This window comes from Sander vitreus, chromosome 7, assembly GCF_031162955.1.
Source record: "Sander vitreus isolate 19-12246 chromosome 7, sanVit1, whole genome shotgun sequence".
In the NCBI taxonomy this organism is placed as follows: domain Eukaryota; kingdom Metazoa; phylum Chordata; class Actinopteri; order Perciformes; family Percidae; genus Sander; species Sander vitreus.
The window spans coordinates 2,441,548-2,446,913 of record NC_135861.1 but is presented as its reverse complement, the minus strand read 5'-3'; positions in this window follow the sequence as shown (position 1 = coordinate 2,446,913).

Sequence of the window (5,366 nt, the reverse complement as noted above, 5' to 3'; positions counted from 1 at the left end):
TGACAGATGAAATAAGTTCTGTTGTGTGTGTGCCTTCTTTTAAACATAATGTTATACGAATGCTACATACTTTGCACATTAATTATTTCTTCTAAAAGTGGCAACAGGATAAAAAAAACAAAAATCTTGTGATGGTTGGGGTCGGCTGGCTGTGAGTCTCTGTTTATTTTCTAGTTCTGTTTTGTTCTCCACGGTTAGTTTCTCTGTCGGCCCTAGCCTGCCTCTCTCTGTGTTTCTCTGTCGGCCCTAGCCTGCCTCTCTCTGTGTTTCTCTGTCGGCCCTGCCTCTCTCTGTGTTTCTCTGTTGGCCCTGCCTCTCTCTGTGTTTCTCTGTTGGCCCTAGCCTGCCTCTCTCTGTGTTTCTCTGTCGGCCCTGCCTCTCTCTGTGTTTCTCTGTCGGCCCTAGCCTGCCTCTCTCTGTGTTTCTCTGTCGGCCCTGCCTCTCTCTGTGTTTCTCTGTTGGCCCTGCCTCTCGCCATGTCTCCTCTGTTTTCCCCCCTCCCCTCCGGCCTACTGCTTCCAGCTGACAACGCGCACCCGTTTGCCATTCCATCATCACCGCTCCCGCCGTGCACACCTGCCAGTCATCTACAATCAAGCTCAGTATTTGAACCCCGGACCAACTCCCAACCTTCGCTTGATCGTTGTCTCAGCCACACTGGTGACACTCGCTCTAAGCGCCCAGAGAACAGCTGTACTTACCTGTCTCTGCTTGTTGTTGTGTGTTACCCCTTCTTTGTGCTTGTTTTCCTGCAGTTATCATCTCCAACCTTCCCTCTGTCTCCAGTCAGCTGGCTTCATCATCCGGTCCCCTCCTCGCGGCTCCCTGCTCCATTCCACCTCCAACCTCGCTTCCAGCCTTTCCCACTTCGGCTCCCCGGACTCCAGTGCCTCTCCCTCGGCTTCCTCGGGCCCCTGTTTCCCCGCGCTCCGCTGTGTTCCCTCGCCATCCTACCTCAGCCCTCTTACCCTCGCTCCTGTCCCTGGCGTCCGCCTCCCCACCTCCCTCCCTCTGAATATCATTTAAATAAACTTTTTATGAGCCTCGCATTTGGGTCTGTTCTGTCTCCCTCGCAAACACATGTAGCAAATAGAGCTGCAAGCAGTTATGACGGGGTCCAAGCGGCAAGGCGAACATCAGGAAACCTCGCAATGTATGAGCCACAAGGTCGTCGTGTAGTAAGCTGAAAATGCAAACTTCCCATTTACATTCATTTTACACATCCATTTTAAAAGCATTGATGCATTTTTTTTGGGGGGGTGTTGTAAAATGCACACAAATGTAGGCGTTACCTCAGGAGGGGCCCTAGATAGTACCCTCTAAATGTCGTAAAAATCGCATGAGTCCTTCATTATTTTCAAGGTTTCTTTATTATCCCCAGAGGGCAATTTAGTTGAAAGCCAGCAGTAGGCTATAGAGACAACAAGCACACCAACAACGAAACCCAACAAAATAATTACAAGAGTTAAATTGTAAGACATTCTGATGCTGATGGCAGCAGGAATACATGACCTTTAGAACCTATTTGTTCTGCAATTTATACGTATTTATAGCGCCCCCTAGTGGCCGATGTTTGCCAAATTTCATTGCAGTACGACAATATGGTGTTACCATGTAAACCTATTCTGATACAACCTCTAAATACAATTATGAACCTGAAAATGAGCATAATATGAGCACTTTAAATCGTTTCAATGAGCCCTGAACTCTGCATCCGATTTTTTTTTTTTCCCATTCACGGCAAACTATTTAATATCAGTTTATATGCACACTTGTAGCCTCTTTTTCCATATATCACAGCACACCTAAAAGCCAGATCTGATGTTTCTGGAATAAACCGTGACACACACCTCACAGACGTGGGTCTTTTGATTTATCGTCACAGTGGCAGATGCTGGTTTCAGCCTGCTGACTGTTTCCCTTCATGCTGACAGACACAAGCCCTCACACTACAGGTGGACACATCAGTTATTTCATACTGCTGCTGTCTAAGCAGTGATGCAGTGGTATAGTAAAAATGAGGCTTTAGAAGAAGAGTCTTCCACAAAGCTAGGGAAAACACTGAGAGGGTAGGAATAAATTACCCATGTTGTCCCATGGTTTGGAGGACTGGTTGGAGACGTCGGCTATTAATGAGGCAAGACGCCTTCGATGAAGTCACATTCGAATAGGAATGGTAAAACCCATTATGCGGGTGAGTAAACAGAGGTGTGAATCTGCATTACTCAAATCAGCTCATCATAAATTGTAATGATGGAGTCACTTTTTCTCGTATATCTGCAGCCCTGGGTAAGATAAACCCCCCCTGCTCAGTTTAATTAAAAGCTTCTTCTCTTCCATCTTTTATTGATCCCAGAGACATCATTTTCTGCTCTTAGATATACGGCCTGTGGGTTTTATTAGCCGGTGGTGGTATAGGGTTTGGATGGATCGGTGCTGTATGGATTTCACTCAGTGGGAGGTGAGTCGGGTTGTGCTCAGGTTAAGATAGGGTCAAATTCTGAAAGCAAGCCAACAAATTATATATTGGGTTAATAAATCATGCTCGCTTGTCTTTTCTTGTCAAGTTGTTGATGTAGTTCTGTGAGGAGAGATTGTGTGGTTGGCAGGGGCGATCCTAGGATCAGACCTTTAGGGGGGCTCAGCCCCTAATGAGAATGTGACACGGATACAGTGCCTTGTAACTAAACCTGACACTTTATAAGTCACAGTAATAACGACCAATTTGACACAATGTTCTAACATTCAGCCATTTTAGTTGCCAGTTTAGTTTAGAAATGACCAACTTCTTCTCTGGGGACTACCAACGTTTAACTTCACAACCGTCTCCTGCTCTCCCTCTGACAGATCAGATAGAGACTCAGCCAAAGGCGGGAGTCTGGCACAACCTCCTCTGATTGGCCAACACTACTGTTGACCCTTTCCTTGACTGGGTTACAGGTGCATAGCATCGGTGACACACATCTGTTTCAAGCCCTTTGAACCTGTCATTGTTTGTCTTCTATCCCTAACAGACACGTTCGCAAACTCTCACTTGAAAAACTAACATGTATTAAAAAAATATGTATATATTTTGTTTTGTTTTTTATTATTATAATTTTTAGGGGGGCTGAGATGAAATTTAGGGGGGCTTGAGCCAAGGGTCTAAAATCGCCATGGTGGTTGATGTGAATGTCCTCCTTGATTTTTCTCAGGCTGTGTACATACGTAGTATAAATGTTTGCGAAGATGTTCACCATATCAAATATACTGTATAAGGTGATGTCAAATGTATATGAATGTTTAAGGAGTAATATGTAATACTCACAGCCAAAGTTTAAAATGGGTACTGCAGTCCAAATTCAAAATACTGGGGATAGTCTGACATGGGTTTCCAGGTTGAGAAGGCTGAACCCAACGTCACACAGTGTCAGGGTTAGCTACAGTATACTATATGCTGTCTATGTCAACGATCATAGATATATACAGTATACAAGGTGCGATTTTCTGGGGGGGATGTGTGGGATTTCCACCTTCTGGTCTATACTGTATATCCCTGCCTCACCTGAATTGTTTTTATCAGCGGTGGGGACAAAATGTCCCCCCCCCCCCTCAAAGTGATCAAATAGAAGTATTTTTAACTAAGTAACGTGAGCTAGTGATATAACTATAAAATCCGAGCGGCAGTTGCTGGTTATATTTAGCCGCTACAGAGCTACCAGCGGCAGTTGCTGGTTGTATTTAGCCGCGACAGAGCTACCAGCGGCAGTTGCTGGTTGTATTTAGCCGCTACAGAGCTACCAGCGGCAGTTGCTGGTTGTATTTAGCCGCGACAGAGCTACCAGCGGCAGTTGCTGGTTGTATTTAGCCGCGACAGAGCTATCAGCGGCAGTTGCTGGTTGTATTTAGCGCGACAGAGCTACCAGCGGCAGTTGCTGGTTGTATTTAGCCGCTACAGAGCTACCAGCGGCAGTTGCTGGTTGTATTTAGCAGCGACAGAGCTACCAGCGGCAGTTGCTGGTTGTATTTAGCCGCGACAGAGCTACCAGCGGCAGTTGCTGGTTGTATTTAGCCGCGACAGAGCTACCAGCGGCAGTTGCTGGTTGTATTTAGCCGCGACAGAGCTACCAGCGGCAGTTGCTGGTTGTATTTAGCCGCTACAGAGCTACCAGCGGCAGTTGCTGGTTGTATTTAGCCGCGACAGAGCTACCAGCGGCAGTTGCTGGTTGTATTTAGCCGCAACAGAGCTACCAGCGGCAGTTGCTGGTTGTATTTAGCCGCTACAGAGCTACCAGCGGCAGTTGCTGGTTGTATTTAGCCGCAACAGAGCTACCAGCGGCAGTTGCTGGTTGTATTTAGCTGCTACAGAGCTACCAGCGGCAGTTGCTGGTTGTATTTAGCCGCTACAGAGCTCCAGGAAGCTGGCTACCAGCGGCAGTTATTCAGCTGCCAATAGGTGACTGTGAGCCGGCTACAGGCACCGCCAGATGACGGTCCTTTCAGGGGCCATAGAAGTTGAGTTAAGCCAGAAAAAGTGAGCGTCATGCGACGATGACAGTTAAGTAAAGGCACCAAAATTGTGGTTTGGATTAAAACCCCCGAGGAACAAACAAGCGTTTCCTGGGTGAAAGTATTATGTTTTCGTCACGAAGTGAACTCCTCTCCCCGGCTTGAAAGCGCTGTGTTTTATGATGACACCACATTCTGCTTTTTCATGTTAAGATTATTTTCCGTTAAATATTGAAGTTCACACATTAGTGTTTTGGCATGGCTGGCCGAGTGGCTCTATATTGGAAAAGGGATTTAATTTGTGCATGTTTTGTTTGGTTGATCAAAAAACACGGTTGTTTTGCCAACGTTAAATTGCATGTTTCCATTATGAGGAAGTCAAACTTGCGGTTTCTGTGATATGTCTGTTACTGTGGTTGTTGCCGAGATAACATTAGCCCGCTTCTCCGGTAACGTTAGCAGTTAGCGTGTGTTAGCATAACGGCGTTAGCCAGCACCAGTCAGAGTCATTTCCCAGCTTTGTGTCTCCATTTGTTTTAGCGAGTAACTAACTTGAGTACTCAGTCCTATCACGGAAGTAAACCCGGAAGCTTAGAAACTTTTTGGGCGTACGTGCCACTGAGCAACTCTCGTAGGAATGAACGGGGCTCTGCCTCGAACACTGTATCCATGTCTTATTATTAGGGCTGTCAAACGATTCATTTTTTTTAATCGCGATTAATCGCTGAATTTCTATAGTTAATCTCGATAATCGCATATTTTATCACATGATTAATATTCTATTATTTTGCATTTCAGAACAGTTTTTAAGTCCATATTAACAATGGGAAGCCATTCTTACCAGAGGATCTTTATTGGGAATCAAATGAATGCAAAGA